The 26,470-nt window shown below is 40.7% G+C and overlaps 1 protein-coding gene across 4 annotated transcripts in view; it reads right to left on the reverse strand.

Annotated features, from left to right (window-relative positions):
- Positions 1-25,858, reverse strand: part of UGT8 (UDP glycosyltransferase 8) — a 94,057-nt gene extending 68,199 nt beyond the window's left edge. For 2 of the 4 annotated variants that reach the window (XM_019927858.3, XM_019927856.3), the window contains exon 1: positions 25,690-25,858. The gene's annotated coding sequence lies outside the window, so the exon portion shown is untranslated. Of the gene's footprint in view, positions 1-3,567; positions 3,703-9,717; positions 9,881-25,689 lie in introns of all 4 variants that reach the window. The other 2 variants (XM_073804921.1, XM_073804920.1) reach the window with 2 other exon arrangements.
- Positions 25,859-26,470: the final 612 nt, after the last annotated feature.

The raw sequence follows: 26,470 nt of genomic DNA on the forward strand, positions 1-26,470 counted from the left end.
TTAGTTTCCTATTTATATATTTCCAGATCTCTGAAGTTTTCTACCAAAAATATATAATATTTATGACACATTCCTTCAACTTACACGCCCCTTGAGCATGCCTTACACTCACTCTCCCTTTGGAGTCGAGTGTCGGAAAACATCAGTCTCTGCTTGCTGGGCCCTACTTAAGCTCCAAATGATTACAGCCTGCCATTGGCTGCTCCGCAACTCGGCCTGCACACTCATTGCCGAGGGCACTAAATATCTCCTAACTTTCACACAAATGCCCTTTTTTTCCCGGCACTTATCTGATTGGACTTCTCTCCCACCCTAAATACTACTGATCCCCTACCTGCTCCAAATTCTCTCTTGGCTTCTGAGACGCTACTGCTCCTTGACGGTACCTCACTGCCAGAATACTGAAGAAAATCCACATGCAAATACTCTAAACAAATTTCATTTTGCACATCAGTCGCCCTTTCTTCTTTACATAAAAATTATTCCTAGGCCTGCATTCAAGACAAGAAACCATGCCAAGTTTAGTAAGTGTGCCCACCCCTCACCATATGGAAGCCATTCAACATTGAAGAGTGAATTAATTGGGGCAAAACAACACGGATATCGGGGTGTACCTAAATGTTGCATGTGCAAAACACTCATTTGCAAAAGTTATCCCTCCAAGGCCCCCCAGAATTGTTGTAAACCCTTAAGAACACCAGAAACAAATCAGATTAGCTATATATTGTTCCTGCTCCTAAGCAACAATGGTTCACATACGCTAACATTTAACACAGGAACACCCCAACATACCACTGAGATTTTTAAAGATGAGAAATAGACTTCATGAATCCATATTGCTCCCATTTTCGCAAACACCAGAGCCTAACACCATACTAGACCTCTGGCAACCTTACTATTTCCATCTACTTATTTTTTTAAAAAAAGTGGGGGCATCACCTTTGGCCACCATTTGAAAGAATCATTTCTCTGTTTTTTTCTATTTGAAGTTGGATCGTTAATAACCCTGAATTGAGCATACATGAGGATGAACTATATAGGAAGAAAAAATGACAAGCACATAAACCAAAGGAAAGAACTTAGGTTTTGACAGCCTACCATCCCAGCAGCTCAGCGATTCACAGTCTATCATTTTAAACAAGAAGTAATCAAAGTGTTTTCACATTAAAGGAAAAACAAGAGCTAATGGGAAATTTAAGATCATGTCTGTACGTGGTGAATTGGGCTATTTAGAAAAATGAAGTGAGTGACTTAGCCCTCAAAGCGGATTATGTAGTCTAGCAAGCTGAACAACGGAATTTCTTTGTGCTTTTAAGTTTCCTTGGCATTTAGTATTATGTGGACTGCAATAAGAGAAAATGTATCAGTCACAACTGCCACCACAGGTTGACCTTGGTACTATATGAAATATTGTTGAGTAATTTCATCTCTCTTCAAAGCACCTTCTACAAGTAAAGCCTTGGAAAATGCCATCTAGTAAAATAAAAATAAATCCAGCAAAGTAAAAACTAATTGGGCACCATTACTAGTATTTTTAAATAAATGTAAATTTTATTTTAAAAATCTATTTTTCTCAGCACAATTTAAGCTCCGAAAGGGTAGAAACTGTAGTAAAAGTTGATGACTGTTTTATTCCCATTGCCTAACCACATAGTGCTCAATAAAGATTTACTGAATGAATGACTGCGATTGTGATTCTGAACCAGGATACGTAGCTGGACCCCAGGCACCTCCACTAATGGCCTCATTTTTGTCCTTTAATTTTAAATGAATGAATTTATAATTATATCTATTGCTTTACTTCTGAATAAAATTCTAAATCAAAAGCTTTGGTTGGCTTGAGGCATTGGAGTTAGTTACACATCTCAATCATGGAGAAAATTTCTGGGGTAATGGATACTGCAGTTGGAGAAAGTTATCAAGTTAAAGCACAGATTCATTACAGCTTTTCCTTAAGTCTACGGGTCTTTTTTCATCTTATTTGTTAACTTCCTACACATTCACAGCAATGTTGTGAATGGCCAAGAAAATTACCACTTATTAAATAACAATAGAATATGAAAGGAAACTGGAATTCGTTGGATGCCATGTATGGGCATGTAAGAGACAGCTGTGGCATATATTTTCCTTCTCTTTTCTAGTAATGGAATCCTCTACTTTAGCTTGGCTCATAGCCAAAAAGACTAAGGACATTTCCCAACCTCTCTAGGGGCTAGTTTTAGCCACAATGAGTAAGTTCTAGTAAATGGGCATGGGATGGAAGCATAGTGATATGTGCAATTCTAATTTATACACCTAGAGATTTCCCTTTTCACCTTCCTGCTGGCTGGAATGAGGACGTAATAATGATTAACATCCTGGACCACGACACAGAAGTACAAACCAGGAAAGGTGTAACAACAAAGACACCTGACACTGTGGAACCAGAGTATCAGCTCTGCCTGCTTCTGCCCATTGTAACCATCATCTGCGAGACAACTCAACTACCTTCTTAGAGTCACTGTTATTTTGACAGTTTCCAGCACTAGGGTGATCAACCATCCTAGAACTGACAGCATTTCCAGGATGCAGAGTTTCAGCACTAAAACTGGGAACGTCTTGGGCAAACCAGAAGGAGCTGGTCACCCCATAGCTTGAAATCTATATCCTAACATAAAACTACCAATAAACAGCAGCTTGTAAAAAGAGCTGTACAATGTACCTTCCCTGCGTCACAGACTTTATGAGTATTACCTCATTTTATACTGAGATAAAGACAAAAATAGTTGTTCCCATTTATAGATGAGAATATGATTGAGAGTAAGACTGAGATAAGAAATTATCTAGTATATTGCAGAGCTTCATATCCATTTTTAATCCACTTTCATCCCACCATGCAAAGAGAGGAAGAAAACAAAGCTGAAAAAACATATTGTAACTGTGGTCAAACTGGGGGAAAACTCAGCTTTATTGCTACAGAGTTGTTAAACGGCCCAGGTTTAAACATTCATCTTTCATAAGTAAACAATATCTTGTGTTCTGAAGTTAATTATGACCATCTATTTGCAATTAAACTATGAAAGCAAGGAGTCCCCTAAAATCACACTGTGAAGTGGGAACACCTTGACTTGGGGTGGGTGATGGGGAGAGATAATTCAGGAAATTAAGGCCACCTGCTGTTGGCTAATGATTCCCACCAAAAACAAAAGCTGTGGTCTGGCACCTTTAATTAATCAAGAGGGCAATCTGGGTAAAAACCCTACATTCGGTTGGCTATTGGCAGTTAATAAAAAGAGAGAACAGATTTTCAAAATTTGCCACTTTATTAAATTAATGGTTTTGATTCATTCAGAAAAATTCAAGACGTTTATTTGTTTGGAAGTGCACAGCTTAAGAGAAATGCAAACTACTGAAGGAAATAAACCATTAGCAATAAAGTTCAAAAAATTCATTTCTGCACTTGGTCCTCTGATGAGTGCCAAGGGGTACAGGAAAAGCCTCCTTTTGAAGGAGAAGTTGTAGGGAATGTTTTTGTTGTCATTTACTGTTGCTGTTGCTGTTGTAACACTCCAGGTTAGCTGTACTTACCACTTGTCTACACTGCCAGTATCTGCAATTACCTCTTCCCAGACATCTATAGTACAGGCAGTGAAGCTGTAATGAGAAACTCGATGCTATTCGCTTAACAGTGATAGCTGGCCCAGGCCCACTTGGGATCCTTCTCTGAAATCATCAGGTGGGAAGGTAAGATAAAAAACAAGAAAATAAGAGAGAAAAGAAAAATAGGATCATATGGATACCAACCGACATTGCACTCAGTACTCAGTAAATTATATGTATCCAATTAATGCTCAATGATGGCGATTAAATTTAACTATATTAAACACAAATTTAATCGCCTAATGAAACGATTCTGAAATGTTCACATCCAAAAGAAACACCCACGGTGCTAACTAAAAATGCAGATTCCAGGGTCTTTTCAACACACAGGCTATTATGAAGTCTGGGGACAAATCCCCAAACCTGCAATTGTAAGAAGCAGCTGGAGATCTTGATGCAATTCAACCACCAGATTGAGAGACAGGGATCTCATACTTAATCCTTATGTGCAATAAGAGAAATACAAGTGATGCAGTGGACGTGTGGATCTGAAATTTAAAGACCTGATAAAGCTCAACTGTCCTGGGGCTTCAGAAAATGACAATGCCCAACCACAGATCCCGAGGAACCCAAAATAAACAAATAAACACTCCCCAAGTATTTTTAAATGTCCTGTGACAAAGTGCCTGCAATCTCTCAGGAGCGTGTGAATACAGTTTTAGTAATTTATAAAGACATGCGGTACCTTTCAATTTTCATTCAGTTTAATATCACATATTCTACTTTACCATTATCACTAAATTATACAAATTATAAGAGAATTTGAAATATTAGTGTATTAGTAAAGTATTAGCAATGTCCCTTTGGATAATTTAAATCAATGTCAACGTGTATTTAAAATTTTGGTGTTTTGGATCTGTGTCATATTTAGGTAACCTAAGACTGTCTTTTCAGGTAGCTCACATCTCAAGTTGTTTATATTATGATAATAAAATCATTTTAAGTGACCCTATCATGAAGTCCCTATAATTAAAGGAAAAAAATAAATATATATATGGCATGCATCTATGGACGCCCAAATCCACAGCCTTTGTAATTTAGGCCAAGTTATTTAATTTCTCTGCACCTAATTCGCTTCACCTGCCAGGTGAAGATATTAAATTAGATGGTCTGGAACATGCTTACAATTCTAAAGCTTACTGAAAAATGGGATTAAGAATAAGTTTAATGAGACTGATATGATTTGGCTCACAAAAGTAGTTAAGACCAGATCAATGGATGCTGAGGAAAAAAAATGAAGAAAAATGAAATTCACCCTGATTTTAAACTTTATGTTCTAGAGAATCTTTACTGTGAAGACACATTTCATAGGGATGCTTTTAAAATGCAATTCTGATTCAGTATGTCTGGTATGGGGCCCCAAATGATTTCTTTCTGACGAGCTCTCTGGTGACACGAGACGCTGTAGGTGTGCACACCGCACTGTGAGTAAGCAAAGATTTAGAGTCAAGCCGAGAGGTAGAACGAAGAGTAATAAAACATGATCAATAATGAGGTCAACCAGTCAACAATACCAATAACCTACTGGAAAACAAATTGTTTTTCAATCACACATAAACAAAAGACAATTTGCTTAAAATAACGAAAGGACTTAATGGACTTAATATGCAATTTTTTTAAGGAACTGATATCTTGGTAGGTGAGCCAATCTTCCAACAAACAGCTCCACTCCAGTGGCTCTCAACTCTGACTGCTCATTATAATCATCTGGGGAGCCCGTGAAAACTAGAGACGCCTGAAAACCTGCCGCTCCCAACCTAGATCAATTAAAAATCAGAATTTCTGGAGGTGAGGCCTACCTAGGTCTTAGAGTTTTTTGTTTTCTTTTTGATGCTCCCCAAGGGATTATGATATTGAGAACCAGTGAGCTACACTTTCACAAAGTCATAGCAAAATACACAAAAGTAAACTAATCCAACCCACTTTGTTGTCTTTTAATAAATTGAGGAGCTTGTGTGTGTGTGTGTGTGTGTTGGCAAAACTAAGAATACTTGAATACCCCTAAACAACCAATTAGTAAATAATATACAGTATCATGAATTTAGGTTATAAAAACTAACCAGGAAAAGTGTTAACCAGGAAAACATTTTGAAATTTATACTAGATTTTTCTTTTGTCCCTAAAATGATTAGAAATTTTTTCATCACATGAGAAAACTGGAACTCGTTATATTTAGTATCATAGATCAGTGGTTCTCAAACTTTAGTATGCATCAGAATCACCTGAAGAGTTTGTTATAACAGACTTTTAGGCCTGTCCTCAGTTTCTGATCCTGTAGATCTGGGAGGGGTCCAAGAATCTGCATATCTAACAAATTCCCAAGGGATGTTGATGCTGCTGGTCCAGGGACCATTTTGAGAATCACTGATAGAGAAAAAAGTTTGCAATTTTAAAAACCACAATTTTATAGATACCCATATCCACAGATACAGTGTGGATTTCTTTTTCTGCACCTCCTTAAGACCAGCTTGGTACCAGTTATCTCCATGCTTCTGCATCATGTGATCAACATTCAGCAAACAATAAGGAAATTCTTTGTTTTGATTCTGATCTCATCCTTAAACAAATGAGAAAATTTTCATAAATCGTACAACTGAGTTTGTATGAGGCTTTAGGTTCTCATAGGTATATGCTTTCTTAAAAAAAAACTGATGTTTGATTAATGTTTTAAAATGTTTCATTAGGACTTTTTATAACTCTTTCATTGGGATTTAATTAGCAGAATACCACAATGAATGTGGAGGAAATGCAGATCAAATTACCTTCTCCCACAATGGGACAAAATCACATGTGTGGGAAACAGCTTTTCAATACACCATTTCTTAGAGAATCTTAAGGCTTCGAAAATGTACTAGGATCACAAAAGATCATGGGATTGTTTCTCTTATTATTAATAATATCCTTTGTTTAATATCACTAGTTTAAGCAAATTTTTAACATTATCTACATTAACATTATAAGAGTCACAAAATAAATCCCCATGTGATAACTTAAACATGTTTTGGGACCCAAAATGTCTGGCCAAATATAACCAAAAAACAAACTTAAAATAATTCTGGATATTTCCCTATTCAGTTCCTTGCAAGTCCTGTAGAGTGAACAAATAGCAAACTTCCCCACTGCTGTCTCATAAAACGCTAGTCAAATCACAAAGAGAAGGTTGTTATGGAGGATCAGATAAAACAGCAACCTTATATTGTTCTCCAGAAGAGGAAGATTTTGGTAGGCTGAGAATGCATTTCTCTGATACTCCCTTACAAACAAGTAAAAATGTAGTTTTGTGGCTTCTAAGCATCTAGGATTAGACTTGATAGTCAACACAATGAGGCAAGTCTAAGGAAGTATTTTGTATATCACTGCCATTGTTAACGGTCTTGCACACATAATATGCTTGTTATGAAATGATGCCAACTATATGTTAAAATATGTATTTTCATATTTTATGTAATAAATCAGTCCCAATTTAAAAACTAAAGATAACTGAGTCCAAGCCCTCTCATTCGTAGAGAAAGGGACAAGGTCTCCAGCGGGTGGTTGCCAAGCATCATTTGGCTAGTTCATAGTTACTCATTGGCAGAGTCGGAACTAGCACTCAGGTTTCCTGGGTCCTAATCCAGTATCTCTTATCTATACCACATAAAGACTCTCCCAAGTTGCCACTGCCACATGCCAGATAACAGGCTTTTTCTTGAATTCTGGGATCCACAAAGCAAATCAGCAGTCTTTGAAAAGCCTTACTAATGACCTTCTTACACTTTTATACATAAAAACCTTTCAATTTTATACTAGATTTGAAAAGCCACCGTGTATTTTGGCTCTATGGCAGAAGACTTCTATCATATAATAGGCTGCCTGTGAACGAATGGTTGGATTAATTCTTTCTTTTTTTTTTTTTTGGCTGTGTTGGGTCTTTGCTGCTGCACACAGGCTTTCTCTAGTTGTGGCGAGTGGGGGCTACTCTTTGTTGCGGTGTGCGGGCTTCTCATTGCAGTGGCTTCTCTCGTTGCGGAGCATGTGCTCTAGGCTCGCGGGCTTCAGTAGTTGTGGCACATGGGCTCAGTAGTTGTGGCCTGCGGGCTCTAGAGCACAGTCTCAGTAGTTGTGGCTCACGGGCTCTAGAGAGCAGGCTCAGTAGTTATAGTGCACGGGCTTAGATACTCCGTGGCATGTGGGATCTTCCCAGATCAGGGATCCAACCCATGTCCCCTGCATTGGCAGGCGGATTCTTAACCGCTGTGCCACCAGGGAAGTCCCTGGATTAATCCTTATATGTTACAGATGCTCACTAGACAAACCTCCAGGAATTCAACATGTCTGGTTCAAAGTGTCTCCCCTTCCATGCCTTGTGAGCAGAGTAGGAATAAGAGTAGTACTACATTTATGTAGTATCAAAATGATAAGCTAAATTACTTTTACTGGTAAAAATAATGATGAGAAAGCATAAAGCAGTTGGGCTCGTATAGAGGCTGGACAACTACTATACAGGACGATCTGAATAAAATGACTAGATCCTACTCTACTGATGGGCAGACTCTACCACCCTCCCCCAGCCCCCCAAACACACCTCTACCCACATTCCTACTGACAATTTGCAAGCCATTCACTGGGATTTCTCTTCTGAACTCCCCGCCAAAGGCAAGGACATTATCTCCAGAAAGGCAGACAAATGAAACAGTGAGAGAGCAAAAAGAGGGAGCAGGACAGCCAGAGGCCCTTGTTTCTGCATATTTAGCATTGTTTAGAAACGTGAACAAAAAGTATACTCTAAAGCATATGCTAGTCAAAATAACAATCACCTCTCAATGCTCTCAAGAATTATTTAAAACTGGCAAATAAGAGTCAGGCATCACTTCTTATTAATAATATTCTTTCCTAACCCATTGATTTCCTTTCTTTGAAGAGATTTCTTGAAATCTCTTCTTATTCCTATTCCTACTCCTACTGCCCTGCCCAGAAGAGATGGAAGAGGAGACATTCTGAACCAGAGAGCTTTGGTAAGAGGGAAAAGAACTCAGCCTGTGCTTCTGGCTAATCGCTATAAAACGTCTTAACTGGGGGGTGGGGGGAGAAGGGAGCATTTAAATGCTTCTGAAGTCACAGCTTCCTAATATGTGTAATCATTCTCTTTTCCAACTACTATTCCTTGACATCAGCCATATTTATATTCAAATATAAATCCAAATTAAAAACTAAATAGGGCTTCCCTGGTGGCGCAGTGGTTGAGAGTCCGCCTGCCGATGCAGAGGACATGGGTTCGTGCCCCGGTCCGGGAGGATCCCACATGCCGTGGAGCGGCTAGGCCCGTAAGCCATGGCCGCTGAGCCTGTGCGTCCGGAGCCTGTGCTCCGCAACAGGAAAGGCCACAACAGTGAGAGGCCCACGTACCACAAAAAAAAAAAAAAAAAAAAAAAAAAAAAACCCGAAACTAAATAGCAATTATCTCTGTCATTATTTCCTCTTATTAGCCTTTCTTAGAATTAGCTGTGAATACACTTCCATCCATTAGAAGCCCCAGGTAAATTTTAAAAGAAAAATCTACTAAACAATTATTAATTTTATAATGATGAGTTCAAAGAACTATATATAACCTTTCTACAGACCAACTTTTTTCTTCTGTTTTAACTAAATGATACAGCAGTTTATACAGAACATTTCATTTAAAAACAAAGGAAGGGTGAGAGGGGTAAGATGGCGGAAGAGTCAGACGCGCAGATCACCTTCCTCCCCACAGATACACCAGAAATACATCTACACGTGGAACCACTCCTACAGAACACCTACTGAACACTGGCAGAAGACCTCAGACCTCCCAAAAGGCAAGAAACTCCCCACGTACCTGGGTAGGGCAAAAGAAAAAAGAATAAACAGAGACAAAAGAATAGGGACAGGACCTGCACCAGTGGGAGGGAGCCGTGAAGGAGGAAAAGTTTCCACACACTAGGAGCCCCTTCGCGGGTGGAGACTGCGGGGGGCGGAGGGCGGAAGCTTCGGAGCCACGGAGGAGAGCGCAGCAACAGGGGTGCGGAGGGCAAAGCGGAGAGATTCCCGCACAGAGGATCAGGGCCGACCAGCACTCACCAGTCCGAGAGGCTTGTCTGCTCACCCGCCGGGGCGGGCGGGGCTGGGAGCTGAGGCTCGGGCTTCCAGTGGAGCGCAGGGAGAGGACTGGCGGCGTGAACACAGCCTGCAGGGCTTAGTGCGCCACGGCTGGCCGGGAGGGAGTCCGGGAAAAAGTCTGGACCTGCCGAAGAGACAAGAGACTTTTTCTTCCCTCTTTGTTTCCAGGTGCGCGAGGAGAGGGGATTCAGAGCGCTGCTTAAAGGAGCTCCACAGACAGGCGCGAGCCGCGGCTAACAGCGTGGACCTCAGCGAAGGGAATGAGACGCTAAGGCTGCTGCTGCCACCACCAGGAAGCCTGTGTGCGAGCACAGGTCACTATCCACACCTCCCTTCCGGGGAGCCTGTGCAGCCCGCCACTGCCAGGGTTCCGGGATCCAGGGACAACTTCCCCGGGAGAATGCACGGTGTGCCTCAGGCTGGTGCAACGTCACGCCGGCCTCTGCCGCCGAAGTCTCGCCCCGCATCCGTGCTCCTCCCTCCCCCTGGCCTGAGTGAGCCAGAGTCCCTGAATCAGTGGCTCCTTTAACCCTGTTCTGTCCGAGCAAAGAACAGACGCCCCCCAGCGGCCTACACGCAGAGGCGGGGCCAAATCCAAAGCCGAAACCCGGGAGCTGGGCGAACAAAGAAGAGAAAAGGAAATCTCTCCCAGCAGCCTCAAGAGCAGCAGATTAAATCTCCACAATCAACTTGATGTACCCTGCATCTGTGGCATACCTGAAAAGACAACGAATCATCCCAAATTGAGGAGGTTCAAAGCAAGATTTATTATTTTTTCCTTTTCCTCTTTTTGTGAGTATGTATGTGTATGCTTCTGTGTGAAATTTTGTCTGTATAGCTTTGCTTTCACCATTTGTACTAGGGTTCTATCCGTCTGATGTTTTTTTTTTTAACTTAAAAAAATTTTTTTTTCTTAATAAATTTTTTTTTATTTTAATTATTTTATTTTACCATACTTTATTTTATTTCATCCTCTTTCTTCCTTTCTTTCTTTTCCTTCCTTCCTCATTCTTTCCTCCCTCCCTCTCTCTCTCTCTCTCTTTCTTTCTACTTTTTCCTCCCTTTTATTCTGAGCCGTGTGGATGAAAGGCTCTTGTTGCTGCAGCCAGGACTCACTGCTCTGCCTCTGAGGTGGGAGACACAACTTCAGGACACTGGTCCACAAGAGACCTCCCAGCTCCACATAGTATCAAACGGTGAAAATCTCGCAGAGATCTCCATCTCAACACCAACACCCAGCTTCACTCAACGACCAGCAAGCTACAGTGCTGGACACCCTATGCCAAACAACTAGCAAGACAGGAACACAACCCCACCCATTAAAAGAGAGGCTCCTGAAAATCATAATAAGTCCACAGACACCCCAAAACACACCACCAGACGTGGACCTGCCCACCAGAAAGACAAGATCCAGCCTCATCCACAAGAACACAGGCACCAGTCCCCTCCACCAGGAAGCATACACAACCCACTGAACCAACCTTAGCCACTGGGGACAGACACCAAAAACAACGGGAACTACGAACCTGCAGCCTGCAAAAAGGAGACCCCAAACACAGAAAGATAAGCAAAATGAGAAGACAGAAAAACACACAGCAGATGCAGGAACAAGATAAAAACCCACCAGACCTAACAAATGAAGAGGAAATAGGCAGTCTACCTGAAAAAGAATTCAGAATAATGATAGTAAAGATGATCCAAAATCTTGGAAATAGAATAGAGGAAATGCAGGAAACATTTAGCAAGGACCTAGAAGAACTAAAGATGAAACAAGCAATAACGAACAACACAATAAATGAAATTCAAAATACTCTAAAAGGGATCAATAGCAGAATAACTGAGGCAAAGGAATGGATAAGTGACCTGGGAGATAAAATAGTGGAAATAACAACTGCATTCTTTTTCTAAAGAAAAAAGAATGAAAAAAAACTGAGGACAGTCTCAGAGACCTCTAGGACAACATTAAATGCACCAACATTTAAATTATAGGGGTTCCAGAAGAAGAAGAGAAAAAGAAAGGGACTGAGAAAATATTTGAAGAGATTATAGTTGAAAACTTCCCTAATATGGGAAAGGAAATAGTTAACCAAGTCCAGGAAGCACAGAGAGTCCCATACAGGATATATCCAAGGAAAAACATGCCAAGACAAATATTAATCAAACTGTCAAAAATTAAATACAAAGAAAACATATTTAAAGCAGCAAGGGAAAAAACAACAAATAACACACAAGGAAATCCTCATAAGGTTAACAGCTGATCTTTCAGCAGAAAGTCTGCAAAGCAGAAGGGACTGGCAGGACATATTTAAAGTGATGAAGGAGAAAAATCTACAACCAAGATTACTCTACCCAGCAAGGATCTCATTCAGATTTGATGGAGAAATTAAAACCTTTAGAGACAAGCAAAAGCTGAGAGAGTTCAGCACCACCAAACCAGCTTTACAACAAATGCTTGAGGATCTTCTCGAGGCAAGAAACACAAGAGAAGGAAAAGACCTATAACAACAAACCCAAAACAATTAAGAAAATGGGAATAAGAACATACATATCGATAATTACCTTAAATGTAAATGGACTAAATGCTCCCACCAAAAGACACAGACTGGCTGAATGGATACAAACACAAGACCCATATATATGCTGTCTACAAGAGACCCACTTCAGACCTAGAGACACATACAGACTGACAGTGAGGGGATGGAAAAAGATATTCCATGCAAATGGAAATCAAAAGAAAGCTGGAGTAGCAATTCTCATATCAGACAAAATAGACTTTAAAATAAAGACTATTACAAGAGACAAAGAAGGACACTACATAATGATCAAGGGATCGATCCAAGAAAAAGATATAACAATTGTAAATATTTATGCACCCAACATAGGAGCACCTCAATACATAAGGCAAATACTAACAGCCATAAAAGGGGAAATCGACAGTAACACATTCATAGTAGGGGACTTTAACACCCCACTTTCACCAATGGACAGATCATCCAAAATGAAAATAAATAAGAAACTACAAGCTTTACATTATACATTAAACAAGATGGACTTAATTGATATTCATAGGACATTCCATCCAAAAACAACAGAATATGAATTTTTCTCAAGTGCTCATGGAACATTCTCCAGGATAGATCATATCTTGGGTCACAAATCAAGCCCTGGTAAATTTAAGAAAACTGAAATTGTATCAAGTATCTTTTCTGACCACAACGTTATGAGACTAGATATCAATTACAGGAAAAGATCTGTAAAAAATACAAACACATGGAGGTGAAACAATACACTGCTTAATAATGAAGTGATCACTGAAGAAATCAAAGAGGAAATCAAAAAATACCTAGAAACAAATGACAATGGAGACATGACGACCCAAAACCTATGGGATGCAGCAAAAGCACTTCTAAGAGCGAAGTTTATAGCAATACAATCCTACCTTAAGAAACAGGAAACATCTCGAATAAACAACCTAACCTTGCACCTAAAGCAATTAGAGAAAGAAGAACAAAAAAACCCTAAAGTTAGCAGAAGGAAAGAAATCATAAAGATCAGATCAGAAATAAATGAAAAAGAAATGAAGGAAACGATAGCAAAGATCAATAAAACTAAAAGTTGGTTCTTTGAGAAGATAAACAAAATTGATAAACCATTAGCCAGACTCATCAAGAAAAAAAGGGAGAAGACTCAAATCAATAGAATTAGAAAGGAAAAAGGAGAAGTAACAACTGACACTGCAGAAATAAAAAAGATCATGAGAGATTACTACAAGCAAGTCTATGCCAATAAAATGGACAACCTGGAAGAAATGGACAAATTCTTAGAAATGCACAACCTGCTAAGACTGAATCAGGAAGAAATAGAAAATATGAACAGACCAGTCACAAGCACTGAAATTGAAACTGTGATTAAAAATCTTCCAACAAACAAAAGCCCAGGACCAGATGGCTTCACAGGCAAATTCTATCAAACATTTAGAGAAGAGCTAACACCTATCCTTCTCAAACTCTTCCAAAATATAGCAGAGGGAGGAACACTCCCGAATTCCTTCTACGAGGCCACCATCACCTTGATACCAAAACCAGACAAGGATGTCACAAAGAAAGAAAAATAGAGGCCAACATCACTGATGAAAATAGATGCAAAAATCCTCAACAAAATACTAGCAAACAGAATCCAACAGCACATTAAAAGGATCATACACCATGATCAAGTGGGGTTTATTCCAGGAATGCAAGGATTCTTCAATATAAACAAATCAATCAATGAGATACACCATATTAACAAATTGAAGCAGAAAAACCATATGGTCATCTCAATAGATGCAGAGAAAGCTTTCCACAAAATTCAACACCCATTTATGGTAAAAACCCTGCAGAACGTAGGCCTAGAGGGAACTTTCCTCAACATAATAAAGGCCATATATGACAAACCCACAGCCAACATCGTCCTCAATGGTGAAAAACTGAAAGCATTTCCACTAAGATCAGGAACAAGACAAGGTTGCCCACTCTCACCACTCTTATTCAACATAGTTTTGGAAGTTTTAGCCACAGCAATCAGAGAAGAAAAAGAAATAAAAGGAATCCAAATCGGAAAAGAAGAAGTAAAGCTGTCACTGTTTGCAGATGACATGATACTATACATAGAGAGTCCTAAAGATGCTACCAGAAAACTACTAGAGCTAATCAATGAATTTGGTAAAGTAGCAGGATAGAAAATTAATGCACAGAAATCTCTGGCATTCCTATACACTAATGATGAAAAACCTGATAGTGAAATCAAGAAAACACTCCCATTTACCACTGCAACAAAAAGACTAAAATATCTAGGAATAAACCTACCTAAGGAAACAAAAGACCTGTGTGCAGAAAATTATAAGACACTGATGAAAGAAATTAAGATGATACAAATAGATGGAGAGATATACCATGTTCTTGGATTGGAAGAATCAACATTGTGAAAATGACTCTACTCCCCAAAGCAATCTACAGATTCAATGCAATCCTTGTCAAACTACCACTGGCATTTTTCACAGAACTAGCACAAAAAATTTCACAATTTCTATGGAAACACAAAAGACCCTGAATAGCCAAAGCAATCTTGAGAACGAAAAACGGAGCTGGAGGAATCAGGCTCCCTGACTTCAGACTATACTACAAGGTTACAGTAATCAAGACATTATGGTACTGGCACAAAAACAGAAAAATAGATCAATGGAACAGGACAGAAATTCCAGAGATAAACCCACGCATATATGATCACTTTATCTTTGATAAAGGAGGCAGGAATGTGCAGTGAAGAAAGGAGAGCCTCTTAAATAAGTGGTGCTGGGAAAACTGGACAGGTACATGTAAAAGTATGAGATTAGATCACTCCCTAACACCATACACAAAAATAAGCTCAAAATGGATTAAAGACCTAAATGTAAGGCCAGAAACTATCAAACTCTTAGAGGAAAACATAGGCAGAACACTCTATGACACAAATCACAGCAAGATTCTTTTTGACCCATCTCCTAGAGAAATGGAAATAAAAACAAAAATAAACAAATGGGACCTAATGAAACTTCAAACCTTTTGCACAGCAAAGGAAACCATAATCAAGACCAAAAGACAACCCTCAGAATGGGAGAAAATATTTGCAAGTGAAGCAACTGACAAAGGATTAATCTCCAAAATTTACAAGCAGCTCATGCAGCTCAATAACAAAAAAATAAACAACCCAATCCAAAAATGGGCAGAAGACATAAATAGACATTTCTCCAAAGAAGATATACAGATTGCCAACAAACACATGAAAGAATGCTCAATATAATTAATCATTAGCGAAATGCAAATCAAAACTACAATGAGATATCATCTCACACCAGTCAGATTGGCCATCATCAAAAAATCTAGAAACAATAAATGCTGGAGAGGGTGTGGAGAAAATGGAACACTCTTGCACTGGTCGTGGGAATGTGAATTGGTACAGCCACTATGGAGAACAGTATGGAGGTTCCTTAAAAACCTACAAATAGAACTATCATACGACCCAGCAATCCCACTACTGGGCATATACCCTGAGAAAACCATAATTCAAAAAGAGTCATGTACCAAAATGTTCATCGCAGCTCTATTTACAATAGCGAGGAGATGGAAACAACCTAAGTGTCCATCATCCGATGAATGGATAAAGAAGATGTGGCACATATATACAATGGAATATTACTCAGCCATAAAACGAAACGAAATTGAGCCATTTGTAATGAGGTGGATGGACCTAGAGTCTGTCATACAGAGTGAAGTAAGTCAGAAAGAGAAAGACAATACCGTATGCTAACACATATATATGGAATTTAAGAAAAAAAAAATATCATGAAGAACCTAGGGGTAAGACAGGAATAAAGACACAGACCTACTAGAGAATGGACTTGAGGATATGGGGAGGGGGAAGGGTATAAGCTGTGACAAAGTGAGAGAGTGGCATGGACATATATACGCTACCAAACGTAAAATAGATAGCTAGAGGGAAGCAGCTGCATAGCACAGCGAGATCAGCTTGGTGCTTTGTGACCACCTAGAGGGGTGGGATAGGGAGGGTGAAGGGAGGGAGACGCAAGAGGGAAGAGATATGGGAACATGTGTATATGTATAACTGATTTACTTTGTTATAAAGCAGAAACTAACACACCATTGTAAACCAATTATACTCCAATAAAGATGCAAAATAAAAGTAAAGTAATTTTTAAAAAAGAGTTAATACTCCATACTTGAAAAAAAAAAGGAAGGGAACATTTCAAGTTTGAATATGTGGTTTTGAAAATAAACAAAAGGAAAAAAGCATCAATATACATACAGCATTTTAGAGAATTTACCTCCTTGCCTGCTTTATGAGTCACTGAAGGTATCATTCAATTACGTTTAAATATGTTACCTCTGATTAGTATGTTTGTCCAAGGTCTTATGGGGAAACTAAGAGTGAAAGTCCACACTCTAACTGCGCATACTCTTCTTAGAGGGAGAATGAATGTAACTAAGTGTTCAAATATCATGGACAAATGTAGACAGGAAAGTCAAAAGCAAAAGAAACTGGGAAGCAACAGTCTGAGGTGGGACTGAGTGTAGAAACCACGAAGGATGAGAATTTGAAAGCACAGACGAAAAAAAAGAACAGTTCAGGTGTGGGGTATCCTAAAGCAAATGCTTAAAGAGAGAAATGAACCCAATAAATGGAACGTGCTGGGCACAGCAGGAAGTAAACAAGGGTGATCAGAAGGCAGCAGGACGAGAGAGAGCCCTGAAAGCCAGGATTCCCATGGGAAAATGAGTAGCCAGGAGCCTGGGTTCCAACATCAAATCCCCTGCAGACTGTCCTGGTGATTTCAGAGCTCTGCACCCCCAGGTCATGGTTTGTAAGATGTGACTACCTACCGGACAACGCTCAGGGGCAGAATGAGGATAAAATGACAGAATGTATGAGTCAGCAATTTGCAAAGTGCAAAAAAGCTGTATGAATGTAACATCTGACTGTTGTTCAAAGGAACTGAGAATTTCCCACATAAAGGTAGTGTCTGAGATGGTAACTACATTTTCCCACCAACGTTCCTAGTAAACCTCAGCCCTAAGCCAGTAGGCTGTTCCTTCTTTGGGATATTGAGGATCACAGCTATTGGTTTTAATTAAACTCATGCTCAGATCAATACTATGGTTTCCTGTTATGATGCTCCAGGTTCACACAAAGCCCACATATGCCACCGAGACACTTGTCCTTTTCCTCTTTTTTTTTCCTTCCCCTCCACTACTGTCTTTCCTTGTCTACTCTCCATCTTGCTCTAATTCCCTGTTTCTTATTTATTTCTCCTTCCAGTTTCCCTTACTCTCGCTTTAGGCTCCATTAAGATATATTCTCACAAATGCCCCTGAAGTATTTTCAAAACCAGGAAAAAACAGAGTCAGTGATTAGCATTAATATTCCTTAAAATAGTTTCACCCTTGACCTTATCCACAAATTTCACTGCTCCCTCCCCCCCCCTTCTAAGTAGACAGGCAAACCTGTTTGACTAGTTTTCCTCTAAGCCCCACTCTCCTGATTGGCTGACGAGTACAGGTGAACCACAGGTACAGCAGCACACATGCAAAGTCTATGTAAAGCACATGGCCTTCCTCAGAAGGAGAAGCCACAGCCAAGGGACTGCAGGGCCTGTGTCATCCGCCCAGTCTCAGGGCAGCTCTCTCAAAGCAGGAAGGCAACACCAGTGGATGGCTTATTCCATTGCTAGTTAAAAAAAAAAAAAAAATTCTTCCTGTCAATGCCTTCTCTTCTGAATAAGGGATATTAAGGTGAGGATGAGGTCTAGAATCAGATTAAGCCTGTATGTTACAAGCTTAAGATGGTGTATCTGAGTATATTTACAATGTGGTACAGAGGTGTCCCTAAGTTTTGTTGTTGTTGTTGTGTAAGTCCATTAGGAAAGTTTGAATTTGCAAAACAGATTAACCAAAATGGGATTCCTTTTATAGAGAGGTGTACTTTGAGATTGCTTTAAATAAGCAAAGTCTCTGGGTACCTTTAAAATAGGATATGCTTTAAAATCACTGTTCATATATTTTGGACTGTCGACTATTTCAAACCTATGGAAAAGTATAAAGATTAATATAGAAAACATCTGTATACCCGTCACCTATATTTTAAGAGTTAAAATTTTGCCTTACTTTCAAGTGTTTTGAAAATTTTAAATTCTATAAATATTCAATTTATAAAAACCAAATTTTATACTACTTTTCAGGAACATATTATAAAAATATACAGCATATTCGTACACTTGATTCTACTTTTTAAAAAGTTTTTAAATCCATGGGAACATTTTGTTTACACTAAAACATCCCACTTGAAGGAAAATCAGCCCCATGGTTATTATTAAAGCAAGTTATAGCCAATGTAATAGCTAAAATAGTATAACTCTTGAAAATGTGTCAAGTATCAAATTTCTTCGAAATAGAATTGAAAAGTGCAAAATAATTGTACACATGTTTGTATTCATAATATTCCCAAATCAAGCAAATATTTACCAAATCAGTTACAATGTAAATTTATTTAGTGGACTAGAATCCCAAAAGGTTCATTTCTGTTCTCTAAATCAAGTCAAGGGAAATTACACCTCCAATATAATGACTGTTTCCATTATTAATAATTCAGACAAATAGCACAAACCTATTATCAAAATACACAGTATCTCTGAAATGTTCCTAACTACACATTCTTTCTATCTAATCCAAATGTTTTAATACTTACATAAATTTCCAACCAGAGTAGGAACTGACCTAGGCTGTCCTACATACCATGCCATTCACAAACCCAAAGGTTCCGTCTTTGTTGGGGCTCTGCACTCCTAAATGCTGACCTCACGTCTAAGTTAATTTCAATGTGGCACTTGTCATCTCTGTAAGGGAGTCCTGAGCAGGACAGTATAGAGTCCAAAACTGAGTTGGTGAATATGTAACATGGAACTGTCAGAAGTCCTAAATTGAAAATCACCGGCACAGCCCACTACGTTTTGCAAGAGTGGGACCATACACTGTGAGGGAGTTAGCACAACAGACGGAAACTCAACTCCAAAACAGAGAGGTCCTGATAACAAAAAATGTAGCTAGAGAATTTCAGGGAAAGAACGTCATCAAAGGTTAAAAACCACATACATAATGGACTTCAGTTCACCTTAAAAATACTGAACATCTAATTTCATTTTACTCAGAAAACATTTATTGGACGTCCTAAAAACTATGTACTATGCTACACGTTATATAAACAAATGAGGGACTTCCCTGGCAGTCCAGTGGTTAAGACTCCACACTTCCACTGCAGGGGGCACGGGTTTGATCCCTGGTCAGGGAACTAAGATACCGCATGCCACACTGCACAGCCAAAAAAAAAAAAAAATTATATATATATATGTATGTATGTGTGTATATATATATATATATATATATATATATACACACACATACATACATATACATATATATATAAAAACAAATGATAAGTAGTGAATATTAATAAGCATGTATTGAAACAAACTTACTAATTTGAACTAAAATGGAATATTTATAACCAGTTAATCACGAAAAACCAACTAGTAAACATCATGCACCATGTTCAGTTGTTGAGTGGTTCCCAAACCAATTCACATATGTAAATTTTTTTCAAAATACCCATTAATTATAGGGTAAAAAATATATACATATTAAAATAGAAATCTAATTTTAGATGTTTATCTCTAATATAAAGCATCACTTCATCCAACTAGAGAAAATCCTAAGGAAAAAAGTAGATTTTATTTTATTTTACTTTATTTTTATTTTTGTGTGCGTTGGGTCTTCATTGCTGCGCATGGGCTTTTCTCTAGTTGCGGGGGCTACTCTTCATTGTGGTGCGCAGGCTTCTCATTGCGGTGGCTTCTCTTGTTGCGGAGCACAGGCCCTAGGCGCACGGGCTTCAGTAGTTGCAGCACGTGGGCTCAGTAGCTGTGGCTCGCGGGCTCTAGAGCGCAGGCTCAGTAGTTGTGGTGCACGGGCTTAGTTGCTCCGTGGCATGTGGGATCTTCCTGGACCAGGGCTCGAACCCATGTCCCCTGCATTGGCAGGCGGATTCTTAATCACTGCACCACCAGGGAAGCCCCAAAAGTAGATATTTTTAAATATTACTATGGTCAGCTCAATTTTTTAAGAAATCTACAAATCAGTCCTTCCCCTATTACACAGGTTAATACCTGATTTCCATGGTGTTGATTTTTAAGACCCTATGGAAATGCCTTCCATGCCTTAGACATGGAAATGCCTTCTGAATTAAACATTAAATTACACTGTGTTCAGTTTTAATATCACCTATCTTGTTTTTGTTTTCAGAGTCTTTTAAAATGAATAATCTTTGTCCTTATTATATTATCTGAGAAACTAGAACTCACTTAAACTCACTTAAATACCAAGAAACCTTAAATAAGATGTTAAAAATGTCTATGATTTGATTACCAGATGCTTTTAAAAAGCAACAAAGATGCTGTGGACCCTCCAGGCTGGTGGAAGCATGGCTTGTCCTGAGGAAGCTAACATCTCCCAGAGCTCTTGAGCCAACCCTGCCCCCTAGCCAAGGAACATGTTCCAATGGCTCTCTTTTCCCTTCAGAATTTTCAAGTGCCCCTATTGTACTGGCTTCCTCCTCAAAGGCTATAAATATGATCAAGTTTCCATCTGAAACATATCTTTTAATCACCCTCCCTAAACCCTGAGAGCGAGTACTGCTGAAAGCAGCAGTCTCTACAGACCTCCCTATCACCAAATCCAAGTCCTATTTCCATAAAAACAGCTAGCACTTATTGAACACAAACCAGATAACTTCCAGTCACTGAGCTTGATAGACTTTATCTCATTTGATCCTCACAGTGGCCCTGGGAGGTCACACTTTGATCTTCGTTATGTAAATGAGGAAAGGGAACTAAATTCTGAGTTCAAGGTCACATAGCTAGTCAGGGGCAGAACCAGGACTGTCTGATACCCCTCATTTTAGTACTTAGCCCCTCATTTCTTGAAATTCTTTCCTCCTTCAGCTACTAAAAGTTACTCTCCCCTAATTTTCCTCCCGACTTTCACTCTGTACCTTTTTCTTCTTTACTGCTCCCTATATCTCTAGCCAACAATTTGATTTTAGAATCTCCCCAGGCCTCTTTTTTCATCTTACTCTCTGAACCTGCCCTAGAAGATCTACTGACTTCCGTTTTTTTTTTTTTTTTTGCAACCACCTATATGTTGAAAATGGTTAAAGCAGTCAGTCTATCCACCCATCCATTAATCTATCCATTTATCTACCTACCTAACTAGCCCAGACCTCTCTGCTCAGAAGTTCTGTGCAATGATCCATCGGACACTCATCTCCAGCTGGATTTTCTATAAGCACTTCATATTCTACATGTCCAAAGCTGAACTCTATCATCCTTGGTCCTCAAATCGGCTTCTCCTTTAAAGTCCCTATCCCATCCTCCCATACCACCCACCATCTAACCAGTCACCTAATCTGAGAGCTTCTACCACCTTAACATCTGCGTGACCAAAGTCTCTCCTTCATCTCACTGCCACAACTTTGATGTAAGTTCCTCAACTTCTCTTAGCAAGATCACCCCAATACCTTCTAACCTGTTATTCCTGTCTCACACCTCAGATCCATCCTTCTAGACTGCTGTGAGAGCTGTGTTTTCACCACTCCTTTGTTTAAAACAACCTTGAAGAGAAAATGGTCCACACACCGTAGGATGGCAAACAGTCCTCCATGATCTTGCCCTTGTCTACACTGACTCCTCTGTTGTCACCTTCTCTATGAAGCCTCTTTAGTCTCTGTTCCCATGTAGAACTGGCCACTTCCAAATGCCTGTTCAGGGCACTCTGCATTTCTCTATCAAAGCACTCAAGAACATATAGCATTATTTTGTACTTATTGAAGCCAACTTGTTTTCTATCTATCTAATCCTCTTAAACCCAGAGTCCTCCCATGGTCTTATGTGTCTGCATATCCCCAGTGTACAGGACCATAGTGCCCAATGCATAGTATGCTTTTCATAAGTATTTGTTGAAAAAAAGAAGGATGTTTGTGAAATGCTTTAGATTAGGAAGATATAATTATCACCGCTTTCAACACTAAATTAAACAACTTTATTCAAACTCATCTGATTATGTAACCCCATGTGTGGGTATGCAAAGTAATACTGAAATGATTCACCTAGCTTCAAGTATGGGCACCAGGCTTATCAAATCACACTTCTTATTCCTAGCTTCCAGAGTAGAGACATAGTGCCAACATTACATACAGCTAGTCAATTTCAATGGCCGAAAGCAGGATGTAAAGTATCATCGGACACGTATTCCTAAACAAAGACAATCTGGGCCTACCATAAGAAAAGGAAACTTTTTTTAAAGCCTGCTTCAATTTCTTGGAAAAGCAAAGATCTTCCAGAAGACTGAATGTCTGAAATCAAGACACCCTTCTAAAGATCTCATATACAAAATTTTCTATTAAAAAAACACGTTAAAACCATTTATATAGAAGTTACCCTTCTAGGAACCTCAGCCATTGAGCTCACTATCTAGCCCAGAAACAAAGGATGAGAACAGCAAGTACCTGTCACAAATTACGCAGGCTTTATACTCGAGCAATAGCCCACATCATTTCAGGAAAAAAAAAGAAAAAAAAAAAGACAACAGATAATAGAGCAGCAGGGCCCGCTCACAGCCTGACAGCAGCAGAAAGTGATAGCTGATAACAGAAAGAGGACCCAGAAAAACCATAAAAAAAAAAGAATAGTACTTCTGTCCCCAATCTAGTATTTCAACCAGGCAGGCTGAGGCCATTTACTATAAACAAAAACAGCTCTATACACCTCAAGGAATAGCACTATTCAATTCTTTATGAATTCATGTTCATAAAGACAGTCCAACAAAAAAAAAATAACTTACATCCTGGGGAGCAAGTAAGAGTGTAATATTTAGAAATTACTTGTTTTAATAGCTAACTTTTTAAAGTGTCAGTAATTAACGGTGTGAGGGGTCAGCTATTTTGAAAATGTGCTTATGTAAATAAGTAATAACCCAGATAATGTCAAATAAATGAGATACTATGACATTGCAAAAACAATCAAAAGTTCTTACTCTCCTGGTGTACTTTGGAAATCTAATGTGAATTAAACAGCATCAAGTCAATATTATCTTATAAACAAGCACATAAATAACTTCGAAAAGGAGTCTGACAATTGAGAGTGTGGTTATTTTCTTCCTTTGCCATCAATATTTACATGGTAATTAAGCTGATAGTTATTCATAAGGTACCATGAAATGTTTTAAGTAATTCAAATCAAATGTGAACTTTCAAACTCTTTACACACAAAAAGATTTTACAAAAAATAAATTTTTTTACAAATATTTTTTACTCCATTGGTTTACTTATTCTAATATGCACACCAGGCATTAGTACAACAAGCATAAAGCTCTGGAACTTTTAGACTTAAAAAGAGTTTGAATCTCTACAGTAGTATTATCACGAGAAAGTCACAAGTACAGTTTTTACTCAGTTATGCCCGAGCTACTAATATACTATCAAGCTATTACTAAATGTCACGGAAGTATGCTTCATTGTAGTTTTTAAACACTGCTATAGCTCTAAATCACACAAGATGTCAACCTTACCTTGTGGGTGACAGGCAAATCAAATAGCACTTGAGTGTTTCCCTCTAGAATTATCTAGAATAGTTGCCGAACAGAAACAGTCCAAAAGCAATTATCTCAAACTGCCTGGAGATAGTTTCCATAAGAGAAAGCTAGTCCACTGTTTCTCTCTGAGACAGAAAAAATAGTCTGGTTTATGATCTAATTCAATTAATGCAAAGTTCGGATTCCCTCACTATACAATATTGATGTGCATGACTCTTCCATTAATTTAAAACTCTCCAGGGAATAAAATGTGATTACTCCTAACACTATTAACATACCAATTAAAAAGCACTTCCTAGCCTTCCTTCAAGTGGCATTTTTTTCTGGGAGTAAGTGGAAATAAAGCACACCAATTACACCAATTCTGAGTGCAGACTTATTTTTTCTTTGAACATGAAATTATCATAAATAGAAACAACAGCACACTTGGCATCTAGCCAAACAACCACACCTTCATGTCATTAATCTTAAAAAACTCATTGTACGAGATGACAGCCCAAGGGAAATCGAAGGTTTTTAGAGTAGTGTTTTTCCTATCGTTTATGGGTGGAACCCACTTGAAATAAAAGGCTGCCTCTGTTGCTAACACTGGTTCATAATGCAGGTGACTCGAATGCTACCCACTCCTCCCCCTTGCGATACGCCCTCTCCCCCGTGATAATGACTAGTTAACACAATCTAGTATTCCGAGTTCCAGTACTTTCAGAAGTTCTTTCACTTTCTCCCCTCCTCACCACCCCCCACCCCACCCCTTGGGGTTGCTTTTCGGCGATGGGAACCAGAGGTACAGGTACAGAGGTGGTACTTTCCCTACGGAAGTGCTGCAGAGCGGCACGTTCCCCGTACTCAACTTCATAAACCCTCCATTAAACCAGCGAATTTACACATACCGATTGAGTAACCCCCTCGCCACGCGTGACTGTCCTTTTGCCCTGTCGCACTCCGATGCGGTTTGCCTCGTACAACTCCAAACCACGCATCCCAGGCCCCCTCGCCGCTCCTCTAGCCCGTGGAAGGCGCCCTACTTCCTGCAGCGCGTCCTTCTCTCGCCTCCTAACCCGCACACGCTTCTCTAAAGCAAGGGCACGCCATATGGCTCCCGCATCCGCGCGGAGACCCTGCGACCACTGTCCATTTCCGGGGGTCGCACAGGCTTGCGGGCACTGAAAGGTCCCTGTTTCTGTGCGTCTGTGTGTGTAGCCCCAAGACACGCGCTACCCCCAATGCACCCAGGTCTAGTTCCCCCTCAGGGAGAGGACGAAGTAGAGGAGAGTTGCAGAGTTTCCCAAGCACCTCCCGGGCCCCCATCCCTGGCTGGCGGCGGGGGCTCCGCGGTGCCGATAGCTCCGGGGTCAAGTGCAAGGTCCTTGGCCAGATCCACGCCGGGTGATCCCCTCTCTCAGCCTGCACGCACGAAACGCGAGAGGACCCTCAAACGGGCGCCATACGGCCGGGAAAGGAGCACGGGCGCGAGCGAGGCAGCAAGGAAAGATCTCCTTTACACACCTCCGCCCCACACCCTACCCACCCCCAACCCCCTACCCCCTCAGTCCAACCCCATCTGCACTTTCGGATCCCTATCCCCCACCCCTGGGTCGCAGCCATCCGCCCGGCACTCACCTCAGGGAGCAAACAACGCCCCTCTCCTCTTGCCGCCCCGCCCCCCTTCCGCCCGCTGGAGCGGCGTGGTCCGTCCGCTTACCTCCGCTCTTGGCTGCTGCGCGTGAGTTTGAGTGCGTCTCCGCCGCGAAATTGTATCCGGGGACAGAAGGGACCCGTTTGTGTGCTGGATCAGGTGTCGCCGCCTTCGGTGGCTTGGGGTCGTGAGGAAGGCTGCAGAGTTAGTGTGTTAGCTTAGGACTGGCTCTCGGGACTCACAGTTGACTGCAAAGCTTGAACCGTGTCCTCCCTCACGGCCGCGGCGCGCCTGCTCTTCCGCGGCTCTCCGCGGGCGGCCGCGCCCCCCCGGCCACGCCCCGCCCCGCCCCGCCTCGCCTAGCGCGCGGCTAGCAGAGCTGGAGCGCGCCCCTCTCCTGTCGCGCCTGGCTCAGCGGGGCACGACGCGGGCAGCCACGTGCTCAGCCTCGCATCAGACGCCTGGGGCTGCGAGCACCTCCTGCTCCTTCGGCTGGGGCATGGATGCGGACGCGCCTTCGTGCCACGCGCTCGCGGGCTGAGCGAGGGCTTAAGAGTCCTGGGACTGGGATGCTCGCGGGCGGAGCGGCGGTCGGCGGACAGGCTGGGACGCTTGCGAGCCCTCCGGTGCTCGAGCTCGGAACCCTGGAACTGGCACGTGGCCCCGCCCCCTGTTCCCCCAGCGAGGCGTGCCCTGTGCCCTCTCTTAAACCTCCCGTCTGGTCCCCGTGCCCGCCTTTTTTCATCGCACCAGCACCGCGCGAATCCGCGTGGTGTGGTGGTAGTGCGCTTTCTCTCCCTTCCCAGCCTCCTAGTCTGCCTCAGTCCTCCTGAATCCATTAAAAAGT

Source organism: Tursiops truncatus, chromosome 5 (assembly GCF_011762595.2).
Source record: "Tursiops truncatus isolate mTurTru1 chromosome 5, mTurTru1.mat.Y, whole genome shotgun sequence".
Classification (NCBI taxonomy): domain Eukaryota; kingdom Metazoa; phylum Chordata; class Mammalia; order Artiodactyla; family Delphinidae; genus Tursiops; species Tursiops truncatus.